This window comes from Abramis brama, assembly GCF_963993115.1.
Source record: "Abramis brama genome assembly, chromosome: 1".
NCBI classification, from domain to species: domain Eukaryota; kingdom Metazoa; phylum Chordata; class Actinopteri; order Cypriniformes; family Leuciscidae; genus Abramis; species Abramis brama.
In genome coordinates this window covers 22,111,694-22,124,788 of record NC_139963.1, presented here as the reverse complement: position 1 = coordinate 22,124,788, position 13,095 = coordinate 22,111,694, and the positions used below count along the sequence as shown (strand labels likewise).

At 39.7% G+C, this 13,095-nt stretch overlaps 1 protein-coding gene across 7 annotated transcripts in view; it reads left to right on the top strand.

The window, feature by feature from the left end:
• The window catches only part of hoxb3a (homeobox B3a), a 51,176-nt gene that overhangs the window by 26,931 nt on the left and 11,150 nt on the right, over positions 1-13,095 (top strand). For 2 of the 7 annotated variants that reach the window (XM_084088926.1, XM_084088928.1), the window contains exon 2: positions 666-879. The gene's annotated coding sequence lies outside the window, so the exon portion shown is untranslated. Of the gene's footprint in view, positions 1-665; positions 880-5,699; positions 5,778-9,141; positions 10,015-12,398; positions 13,015-13,095 lie in introns of those variants that run through there. The other 5 variants (XM_084088934.1, XM_084088933.1, XM_084088932.1 and 2 more) reach the window with 5 other exon arrangements.

The window sequence follows — 13,095 nt, the reverse complement described above, 5'->3', positions numbered from 1 at the left end:
TAAATTGGTCTGCTAGCATTCCGTGGCACCGTGAAGATTTTCTATTACTTGCTTGTTGATATCAGAGAGGCCTTTTCGCCACACAGCCCGCTAAAGCTATTTGTCTGTTTTCTCCCTTTTATTTATAAAATGCTGTCTGGACATAACGTCAAACACTTCAAAAAGTAAAAATGTGAGGCAGTAAAACCATATCAGGTCCGCTCTCTAGTTAAAATTGTTAAATGTGCACACTTTTCTGCAATTTATTGAGAGCTAATAGAGTGGCATAAATATTTAGCACAGCTAAATAAACCTGATATAGCTAGCCTATCTACATACAACCATTTTGTGATTTAGACCCAAATCTTATTTCCAAAGTGAGATGTATTTTTAAAAGTGTCTCTCTTCAAATGGAGGCATTTGCGTGTGGCATCTGTATAGACCTTGGAATTCTATTGTTGTCACACATATTTTATTTATTTTTTTAGAGAAAAAAAAAGAAAGAAAAAAAACCTTTCTGCCACAGTGGTTTGAATAGGAGTGAACAGATTTCTTTTGAGGGCCTCAAAAGTTCACCGCTATTATTTGCAGACAGAAGCCTAAAGAAAAATGTGAGAATTATACAGAAAAATCATTAATCACAGCTTCTCTTTAAACAAGTCTTCTCTCCTATTGTCATTCGGCAGCACAACTGCTCGGACCTTCTGCTAGGAGGGGAGTGAAATCTTGAAGGGCACTTGAAGACACCCCCCCCCCCCCCCCCCCCCTTCTCTACCATCTTCTATTCACCAAGTCATGCCACAAGAAAACTTTTTTGGCGAGGGATGTCCCATGAAGAATCTCTTGAAAATGTTAGCGCGAGTGAGAATCTTCGCAGGACGAGAGATGGCAGCGTTCAAGGTACAGTACTTTTGTTTTATTTGAGTTTTATTGCTTTATGGCCTTCTCACAGTTGGGTAGCAGAAGCGCATTTGTCGTGTTGTGCCACGGATGGATTTTATGGCTGCTTTGACAGTAAGGGTAGCATTTGGGAACCGGCTGTCGTGTGTTTGCGATAACTTCTAGGTGTCTGCCATCACAACTAGCATGTTTTCCTTTTCGCTTTTGAGCAACACATCTGTAGAAATGTTAGATGGGATATTTGTGGGTGTTGGTCCTGAAGTGGTATAGAGTGAAAAAAAAAATCGAATGTGCACGTCAGCGTCTGTTTGACCGTTCATGTGCGCGTGAACGCGCATGTGTCTCTCATCAACACTGTGAATATGCATGAGTTGCACTGTGCCATATATACATGTGAGCAATATCTGGATGTGCAATATGTAAGACATCCCCCATCTGCGAATAGGACATTTTGCCCTAATGGCTACTGTTAATGGTACTTTATTTCTTTTGCATATCATATTGTTTGTGTGCGCATGTGTTTCCCCACCTTAAAACGACTTTTTATTTCATCACAGAGCTTGGGTGGCCACAGGTGCAAAGTGCCCGGTCTCTAAAATAAATTATTCGATGCTCTGTTGGTCAGACAGGAATGAAAAGCACAAGAGAATGTCTCGAGAGCAACTATTTGCCTAAAACAAACGACTTGTAGCAAATTGCTTCAATTGCATGTTGTGTGCTTAGATGAGCACGAGTGCTCTGATACTGGCTCACCGCCATTTAACCCCTGCAAATCAATCTCTTGTGCGCATTGGAGAAAAGGCCAGTGGTTCTGGTTTACGGCTTTCGCCTCCCTCTGCGGACCTGTGTGGCATGAAGCGTGGCAAAAAAGACAAAAATATAGAAACTGATATTGAGGGATGTTGAGGGATGACAGAAAAAAAATCGATTCTTGCAGCAGGCAGGCAGAATGGCAGCAATGGGTTCAACTAGAGGACACGTTTTTCTGACCGATTAGGTCTGTTGCGAAGGCTCAGACTGACCCTTCTGAAACCCTTGACCCGGCGCGGACAGGACAGCGCTACGTGTTACATGGTCAACAAAGCCCTAGGGCGAGTTTGTCATAACAGCGCGGCCGGGGCACTGTAACCCGAGGGCACCGTGCTATCTCTTCCCTCAGACAGTCTAGTAAACTATCGGGGGCCCTTAAAACAACAGCAGTCGTGGCCTTGCAAAGACCCATCCTTAAACATCTCTCCCGTCTCACAAACTGCTTGAGAAAGGCCCGAATAGTCACCATGCGTGTCAAGACCTGCAGAATACACACGGCGAGATTACTTTACGATTTCCTTTATATATATTTCAGTAGCTGTAACACTGTGAGGGAGGCCAAGAGGGCCTTCCGCCTCAGAAATATGATGGCTATTTTGTGTGACAACGCCTCGCATTGTATCATATAAGCCCCCTCCTTCTTGCTCTCCTTGTTCTCGTCTCCACTCCCTTCTTCAAGGTTTGTTGGAAAGCTCGCGGCTTGGCCTTGTAACGCTGATGTGATGGTGTGGTGCCTGTTTTAGCTCACGCCGCTAATTGCGAAACAAATAGCCCTCGCGCACTGCTGAATTATTATTGTGAAAAGCCGCGGAGCGGAGGTCAGCACCGCATAGTCACAGAGATATATGGCCCGCGCGCGCCAGCTCTGTGGGCCTGGGCTGAGAGCCTGTGTGTGTGTGTGTGTGTGTGTGTGTGCGTGCGCGCGCGTTTGTGTGTGTGTGTTTTAAAGAGACACATATTAAGTAAGGCAAATCACCATTGTTAACACTGCCAGCTAAACGTAACCCCTCCCTTTTCTACCGCATTACTAATCTACTATTTCATCAATATTACTGTAATATTACCCAGCTCTATCTACACATGGTTTACTACAACTATTCAGCAAATATGTTTAATCTCTTGTTTTGAAAAATGCAGATTACGCGTGCATTTATTTCTTTAACTCTCCGTATCTCTCCAACCGGGCTTCTCTTCATTCGATATTAATATTTAACTAACTGAATGGTTGCTGCGATTCAGATTCCATTATTTCCTGAGATAGCGAAGAGTAATGAGTTAGCTCACTAAAGAGGAATATTCAGGTGCTTTATTTGTTACTTTTGGCTTCTGAAAACGTGACTTCTCATGTAATGTGCAACTAACACTATCGCACATGCCGCAGCGATTCCTTCCACACACAGTTATAACAATTAAGTTGGCTGATAGCACGTGAAAACATAGGCTATATATAAAATATTGTTAATGAAAATAATTATAATAATAACGCTACATTTAAGACGCTATATGGGTTCATCTAAATTAATTAATTGCCTTGTCCAGGTTGCAAAAAAAAAAAAAAAAAAACCGGACACATGGAAAATGCACATGGTGACCTCAACAAGCGACTGTCCTGCGAGTCTCCCTATCAAAGAATATAATTTTTTTTAAAGGCACTACGCGTTCTACCGCTTTTGACAGATTTACAGTCCCCAATAAAAGAGGGTATGCTCAGTGCCGTAAATCAATCTCCGCCGCTCTGTATAAACCTAGCCTTTAGCCAAACGCTCTGTTTACTTAAGCGACTGAAAAATCTGGAATATTCATTGACTGATTTATTTTTATAATCTGAGCTCTCTCTCCCCGTTTCTATAATAATAATAGGCTAATAATAATAATAATAATAATAATAATAATAATGAAACCATTGTTTTATTATCATTATTGTTTATCTTGCTGATACACGTTTAGTAAATATTACATCTAATAAGATTAATGTATTACCTGCAGTTGTTAAAAGCTATACAGGTTTTAATTATAATGTATTTATATTATAATTTGAATGTAATTGCAATTCCGTTTTTAAACAATTAATTTATTTAATTGTTTTTTTTTTTCTTCTTTTTTTTAACAGTTATTTCGTTTTAATTTTTTAGATGATTTGGCCACTAATTAAAAAATGTAACCCTAATTATTGCCATTGAAAAATTTAAAGACATGCGAAAACAAAACAATCGAGTTGTACTTTAGAATGATTTCTATTATTTGGGATTTTTTATTTCTGTTGTGAGAATTAGCCTTCATGTATTTCCCAATTTTATTTATAAGTAAATACTGAAATATAGACCCAACAAAATGACCCGTATAGTTTTTTTTAAATATATAAACCTGAAAGATGTATATCAAAGTCCCATATTTCAAAAGCATTGCACGTGTGCAATCGTTATCCTTTTTTGAATCACACAATTTCCTTTCATTCTTTCAAAGTAGTAAACGCAGATGCACATATGCTTTGATCTTGATAGACAGTGGTGCTTTAATGTTACCATTTATGTAATTCACATATTGCCTAGTTCATCCTATGTTTTTGTTTGTATTTACACCGCAACGGCTATCTTGCTTAGGATACGAGAAAATGCGTGGATTCAATTGCACTTTGGCGTAGAAAATTGCAGAGATTAATTTGCACACAAAGCTTATCTTTATTGCATTCACCTTCTTTGGCAAAGAGTCTAATTGCATTTGATAAAACTATGGCTACACTGCTGGCTACACTTTAATCGCCCGTTTTATTCGTTCCTTCGAGCTGTTTTGACTGATATTAACTATAGAAAAGAAGGTGCAGATTATTTGCTAGAGTTCTTCGAAGCACACAGCAAGTCAGGCTATTGTTTGACCTTCAAAGTCTCTGTACTGCTCCGTTTCTTTTGACTCAGCCCCAGGTCTATTGTTTCCGTTTTGCCTCAGCGCTGTGCAGAAGGGCATCCCTACCATTGTTGCTTAGGGCTCGCGGCAGGGTCTCCACAAGAGACTTTTCCTCCTTTATCTGTCGCATGTTACCTGTCTCTGCGCAACCAAACAACTCCAAAGAATATTAATAGTAATAATACAAATACAAATTAACAGTTTGATAGTTAAATGTAGGCAAACTTGAGCTAAATCATATCTATAAATCTGCTAACTTGTTACAAATGTGCATTGAAAATGTTTAAACCGTTAAACTGACTTAATTTCGATAAAATGTCAAACGCGTAGTTGTATAGTTAAATAAGCTGGCAAAGAATCAGTGATGGAAATTGGGTATGTGATATCAGTTGTAATGCCAACAGCCATTCATCAGAGTGCTTGTTATCGTAAGAATTTCTTCACACACACACACACACACTCAGAGCCTCTTTCTTATTTATCATTATTTTAATGCATATTCATAGTGTTACAAAGAAATAAAACAAGACATCAATATAACACTAAAGACAATAATTGGACTTGAAAATTCCAGCAAAATAAGAAAAACTAAAAGAAATATATAATACTGATTACAAAAGTAAGCTGCTTCATATAAACGTAATTAAATACGGAACTCATCTGAAAATAAAACACACATTTTAAGTAAAATGTCCGTAGTAACATACCTAGGCGTTATAAAAGACAGAAAACTTGTACCACAAAATTCACCCATTATGATTATCCATGTCTAGCCTATCATAGGTAACCGTTTACCACACATACGTTCGTACTGTAACAAACTTTTTATTTATTTACCTTGTCCTGAATAGTATGAAGAATTTCATATTACGAATAAAAAGAACAGAACAGCATGTAGTGTAGCTGTGGAGAGTTGGGTCATAGTAATCCCGCGAGCGTGCAAGCCGTGGTGCCCCCATCCCCCTCCTGGTCACGTGATTCATTAAATAATTAATGCAGTGGTTGCAGAATAGATATGTATTCGTCAGGAATATCGCAGACATGGTCTCCTAGTGTCTGACGTGAAATTCAACTGTCCTTTTAAAAACAAGCCCTATAGCGGAGCGAAAAAAAGCACAGGCAGAGACCCTCACGGAGGCTGCAATAAAACAAATTCGGACGGGGGAGCGTCTCACCGTGCGAAGCTTGTGAGTATACGAGGAAACGGGGAGCGCCACTTCGACCGCCGCCACCGTTCCAGGCTTACCCGACTCCTTGCATTTATTTGCTGTTTTGTGGTGTTGTGGTAAATATCGTCCAGAAATACTCATCCTCGCCATCCCTTGTCATCATGCATGTATGTCTCACAAACCCATTCCATCGTTTGAATTCAGCTGCCAACAGGAGTGATGCTACATGTCATTGCATTACACCGCGCTCCATTCATATTACTACATATTTTTGAAAAGCAGCGTGTTTCTCTTCTTTTCCTCACCGTCCCACATAAACCATCTTTCTCCCTTCCTTTGCATGTCCCTCTCTCTCTCTCTCTCTCTGTACCGTTTTTTCAGCCAGCTACTTCGCTTGATTTATAGTGATATGTGTGTCAGCGGCAGCGGGGCTGCCATTGTGTATTTGTGAGGGAGTTGTGTTGTTTATGGCCGTCTGCGCGATAAATCATTTCTCTTTGAAAATGATGGGCGAGCGACGATATGCGGGAACGAGGAAGAGATTCCCCGGATTACCGTTTAGGCTCGCCGACTTCTGATTCGAAAACGGCCCGCGAACCCCTTCGCCTTAGCCCTCTCTCCCCTCATCTTTAAGCCCCCCGAGTTGATTATCGCGAACGATTTACGACAATGGATCAGCGACTAATATGAAGTAGCTGCAGGTCTTGAGTTACTGAATATGCAATTACCAATTAAGGGAAGATTTGTTTAAATTTGGCAAAACGGGAACGCCTCGTCGCCTTGTAAATCTCATAAAAGTGTCCGCGCCCGCCAGGAAACTCATAGCCAGGGGTCTCATACCTGGACTGCAGCTGTTTTTCTTCATGGTGTAAAAACCTAATTGGAGTACTTACTGAGCAGAAAGGAGCAGCTACTGCTTTAGTTTATTCTTAACTAGAACATTGACAGAGGTTGAATTGCCTTTAAGCCAAAAGAGGGTCACTGACACAAAAATCTTTTTTCTTCTTCTGATTTTCTCTTTTATGTGGGACAAACCTAACAGACTGACATTGCCTGATTTAAGATTAGCCTTTCTTATTAGCTTCAGTTACAGAAGGCTTTCAGTAGCCACTTTGTTACAAGTCTATTTTTTCTACAAGTGATTTTAATGCGATGAAAACTGAAAGAATAGCACAGAAATCTGCCTCATTGGCTGGCATGCTATTTGAACTGGATTCCCCCCTCCTTATCTGTGCACGAGGAGGAGGCTTGTCAAGTGAGCGACTTTACCTGTAGTAAATCTTGTTTATGACGTGTTAATGTTATTTCGTAGAGATGGCAATAATTGTGCAACGCACATGCGCCGCTGAAGAAAACGTCCACAAACAAAGAGGTTTATCGTTTTTTATTGTTTTATTCACACAAACATAAAAGCACACACACACACACACACTGTAATCTATGAGTTCAAGGTAAAAAAAACAAAACAAACAACAACAAAAAAACCCGATAACTGTTAGTGTTACTGTTAACAGCAATAACAGATCAACAGAAATAATAATAGGCTAATAATAATAATAATAACAATAATAATAATGGAGTTATTTGCCTCTTTGCTTTATAACATTGCAACTGTTTTATTCACCTCCTCTCCATCTGGGTAGTACAAACCTTTGTGTAACAAAATTAGAATAACTCCTTGGCTCCTATCAAATATTAATGGGCACACCGGCATGGCGAGCACCATCAAAAGGTATAATTCCAGCAGCGCTCCTTGTTGCCCGGCGCTGTGTCAAAAACAATATCCGAGCTCATTTTGGAGGATGCGCAGGGAGCGAAAAGATGGGACATTTTTTTCGTGCAGGGACTCGCCAGGCGGATCTAATATCTGATTTCACGTGTTTAGTGACAGCAGAGGTTGAATAAATGATCCAAAATGCCAGTCAGTTTGGATAGACATTAAGAGTCCCCATATCTTTGCAGACAAAAAATGTTTTCAAGTAGGCTATAGTCACACGGTTAAGTTTATCACAAAAGTGTCAGTGATATAGATTGAATATTTTTTTTGTAACCAAATATATATCCTGTACATTTAATTAATAACAATTAAAACATTATATTAACACTAATAGCCTAAAAAAAATCTACATTTTAAATCTTAGTATGCCAGCCGTAAAGATTACAAGTAATGCAAATGGCAGCATTAAAATCATGGAGTAGCCTAAAACCATTTAAATGCCCATAAAGAAAGCAAATCCAGGTAATTGTATCAATTTATTATGCGTTCTGATACTAGCCTGTGTATAGGGGGGTGTTAATGCTTGTTGGCCTTTTTCCCCCTTGTTTATCAGACAGTATTCCGATAGTTCATCACTAGCGAGTTTCCTCAGTCTTTGGATTGGATGTCGGCCATATTGTCCTCTTATTGCATCCAAATGTACACTAACAAGATGGAGCAATGTATAAACTAAGCTGCTGTTTCGCTATTTAATCTTCAAACCTTATATCATTTTGACTTATTTAAAACAAACATTACCACATTTGATAGAGCAGACATAACAATAATAATAATGATGATGATGATAATATTAATATTAATAATAATAATAATAATTATTATTATTATTAAAGAACTTCGGCATGGCTAAGTTAGATAAACCACCCCGTTTTCAGTGGAATTCTAGACATGTGCAGTAAATAAAAATACATAAAATTAATGTCGTGTATTTGTACCACTTAAACGATCATAGTTGGGTGTTCAGCAAATATAGTTCTGCATTTTCTATTACTAAACGATCAAAGCGAGTATACAGCTATGATCGTTGAACATATCACTAACTATCACTAAGCATGGTGGCTAAATACAATCATGTTTTGGTCTCATACTGAATCTTTTAGTCCTTTTGTCTTTCATTGGATTCGTCATTTTATTAGGCCAGCAGTAGCAGTTGTACGTAGCTACGATTTATTTTATCTTAGCTTAGGTGAGTTTTCCAGGTGTTTCCCCTGTCTCCTAATGCACGAATAATTACCCATTTGGAAATAAATCAATATCAAACCTCTCTCTAATTCATAACGGTCTACACAGAGCAACGATTGAAAGCACATGAAAAATGAGCAGAGAAACACTATCCAGAGGCTACACGCGGGATTTTCATCCATTTGAGGAGCATGGGGGAGCGCGATAAGAGAATTCAGCCGGAAATGTTCGAGCTACCGTCTGCCTTTTTATGCAGTGGCTAAGAATAGCATGGATATTATCTCCACAATTTTAAATAGTTATAATTGAACTTCCGTCCATGTCTGCTGCGTGTGTGTGTGTGTGTGTGTGAAAGAGAGAGAGAGCGCACGCGCCTGTTGTTTTCTGCTATCTCTGCGTGGGTAGTGTACAACCTAGCACACAAAAGCCTCGAAGAACGAAAGCCAAGTGTAGTGACTTAACTTGGAGGTTGTAAATGTAAGGCTGGTGAATGCAGGAACTAGGCATTCGAGCAAAGACAGTAAAACAAAATCGACTGAAGCCAGACCTACCAGATGTATTTTTTGTGAACTCAAGAAAATAAGTAGCCTACCCTTTTATATCTATTGGAATTTGGCATAATTCCCTTAAAATAAAAAGGAGACAAGAAACGTGTTGGATGTCGACAGGAAAGGGAACAATTATCGGAATGAGGTTGACCGTGTTCGCCCTTGCCGAAGCCTGCAGGTTGCAATAACCATATGGCCCATGTGTTGGCCCCGTAGCCGTGCAGTACCCTATTGGACAAACGAACCCCGTTGGCTTCTCCACCCTGTGTGTCCTGTCAGTCCACTGGTTCACTAGTTCACCGTGTCAATCCACCCTGCTCCGCGCAAGCAGCGAGAGGCAATCAGACAGCTTGAGGCTAGAGGTGGAATCTTTCGCCTGCTGGTGAGTGGTGCTCCAGAGCAGTCACACGCTAAGACTCAAAGCCTGGGGTTCGGCTGAAGGAAAAACGCTGAGCTCCCGGAGTATTGGGATTGTGGACGCCTGAGTGGAGCTGTGCGCGCATTAGCAGTTCCCAACGCGTCTATATACGCTGTGATCCACAAAGTAGCCTCATTTTATTGTTTTATGCAAACGTTTAAATCGACAAGGAAGCTATAAAACGTTACCTTCTCTCATCGAACAACAATTATTTAAAATCTATAAAACAATCCTTTCACGGCAGCCATTCTGTTCCGTCGTTTTGCGTAAATATTCCAAAAACAAAGGCACATCTTCGGCGGAGATACCGGGAGGAATGCTGGATGTCAGGTAAGATTTGCAAGCTTCGAATGATGCCGCATGCCTGGACTCTTCCTTGTGTCCCGAGCTCTTCTGCCGACAAGTCATTAATTATCCGTTGTGTGACCTAGAGTCATCCCTGGGTGTGCCCGACTTCGAAAACTTTTTTCTTTGTTTTCAAACAACCGGAGACACTTGCCTTCAAATAGGTAACCGATGAGGGCTAAATGTTGGCTCATTCCCCACATACCTTTCTTTTTTACATTTCTTTTATTACTCTTGTGGTTCTGTAACGTTCTTTTTTTCATCAGTTAGACTAATTTCTCAAATTCTCCACTTGATTGGAAAAGTGTGGAGATTCGCGCAGAGGTCTGAAAGAGGAAAGAGAAAAAAGAAGACAGATTTATGACCTAAATAGAGGGCTGCTTATTCTACTAACAGCTCCTAATTTCGACATTTGCTTTGCGTTCCACTGATCGTGCCACGTGTATCCCAAAATGGCCTTATAACCATTTATTCTTGTTATTATTTTTCAATTTTGCTGCTTGTAAAACGAGTGGCGTCCCTAAAACTTATAGTAGGCGCAAGCTGTCAAAGGTAATAAAAGAGCGGCTAATAATTCAAATGTGGCCTCAAGGTAGACGGCTATATTGAAACATAATGTCTCTTCTGTGCTCCCTGCTCCTTGGTCGTTTAAACATGGATTTCTTAAAAGAAAAAACAACGACGAATTTTCATTCTCGAATCTTTGTTACATTTTACTACTGATAAACGGTGAAGTTATAATAAATGTGAGTCTTATCAGTTTCGAAGCGATAGAATGTTACCATAGGTGAATATCTATCTATCTATCTATCTATCTATCTATCTATCTATCTATATATCTATATCTATATCTATATATCTATATCTATCTATCTATCTATCTATCTATCTATCTATCTATCTATCTATCTATCTATCTATAAATTGAGACTACAAAATATTGTTATTAATTTCAAAAATATCTGTTGCGTAAACCGTAACACGTTTGTCTATTATATGGTTTGTTTGAATTAAGACAGGAGACATTTGCTATAGGCTATATAACCTATAGGACGAGGACATAATAGGAGTTTACTATAAATCACTTAAAGGTTCTGACACAAATGTTTGACATCAAACAAGCTAAAACTACATTGTCACTTGTAGACATGTGCATCAAACGCTTTTAGAAGCTCAGGAATCAGCCCTCTGAGTCAATCTGCGCGTTCTGACACATTTTGAAAAATCTCTTCTCTAAGTACTACTTTTGGTTTTGTTGTTGTCTTGATGGTCGTTAGCCCAAAAGAGAAATTGTGACCAGCGGTTTCCGCGAACTAGCGTACAGGTCTGAATAAAACCACAAAACTCTAAGTGGATATAATTTAATTGATTTTATCATAAATCACTGACAGTAAAGAGAGAGGACCAGTAAGAGAGAGCAATTTAAAGAACAGTGCGACTGTCAACTAGGTCATAAAGCTTTTTATATACAGTATATATATGTATATATTTACCAGTCTCAGAATAGTTTATTGCTGTCATAATTATCACAGTCTGTGATTTTCATGGGCACCAATAGCTGCAGTGGTGTGTGGAGTTATGCAGCTTTACTAAAGCGCCTATTAAACAGCGACCACAAAATAAATCATTCAGTGACTGATTTAACTTATATTTTACTCTTAAAATTAAAATCAGATCCAACTGCTGTTTCACTTCTAACAGGGTGCATTTTTATTTTCTCTGCTCATTTGTCAGATTTGTGAAGTTGGCAGTTTTGGGGACCCTGGGGGCATGGGCCTTGGTTGACCCAAAGACCCTGTCTCTTCCTCAGTCAGTGTCTTCATTCAAAAAAAGTTAAACATTATCCACCCTATGCACAGATGGTCCTTAAAAATTAACTTTGTGGTAGAATAGCTGAAAGTTTGACTTTTATATAAGACCATCTGAATGAGTGCTTTTAGAGCATGGAGGATTACAGGGCGTTGCGCGGTAATGCCTAATCCTCAGGTTTGTAGTTTCGTTTAGTTAGCCTTACCAGTAAGTCCACTTGGACGATATTTTCATCAAGGTTAAGCTTTAGGACAAGTCAATTAAACAATATATGATTAAGTAGCGCAAACATAAAATGTACACAAAGAAAACCACCTGACCCCAGTCCAGAGCAATAAATAATGATTAATTCGCATATGAGAAAAAGTTCTTCCTGGTGAGCGTCTTTGTTGTGAGCATTGCGCACAGGTCAGTAAGGCGAACGAGAAATCTTTAGTTGATGCTATATGCGTGGGTGTCAGAAACCAAGCCCCCTGCCCATTCCCACAGCCTGCGAGAGCAGAAACGCCTTTAATCGTCCAAAGATTGGCCACAGAAGGCCTAACGCATCCAGCGGCCTCACACTGAAGTTTGTGGTGTTGAAAGTTGGATGTCATCCGCCAGACTGCAAGAGAAAAGAAGACATATCTAGCCGCTCCCAGCTTAAAACAGCCTCCTTTCTCGGCATTTGGGTATGCTAAGCGTTCGAGCTCATTACTTTTCAAAGCACTGGAATCCAACAAACGGACTTGATGAAAGCTCAACATTCTGTGATGGGGGAGTGATATCAGTGTTTTTTGCTGGGTGGCACTCAAGAAAACGGGGCAAAAGTTAATTGCGATTGAATGGATTATGAATGAAAATGCATATTTTCTATTTTTGGATTTATTAAGACTAGGAAAATACTTCAAAAAGACATTCTGACGCATGCGTGTCACGTGAGCGAAGGATTCAGGGCATTATTTTGAATTTTGGAGAGAGGGCCCTTATGGTATCGCCCAGTCACTACTAAATAGCCAGTTCAAAACCGCCTGGTAAATTACACAACAAATGGGATGAGGTCGGATTTGCGCTGACTTCCAGAAGGTGCCATACGTGCTTCTCAAGAGCCTGTGGACGTACAGGACGGGAGATTAATGCATAAATATAAGACATTACAAGGGGATTCCAAAGTACCTCTGACTGATCATTAATCTGGTGAGTTATCGCACCTCCACGGAAAGGTCAAGCTGCAAACCCAGTGCCAATCTGTCAAAGCCACGCCGCGCGCCTCTTTTA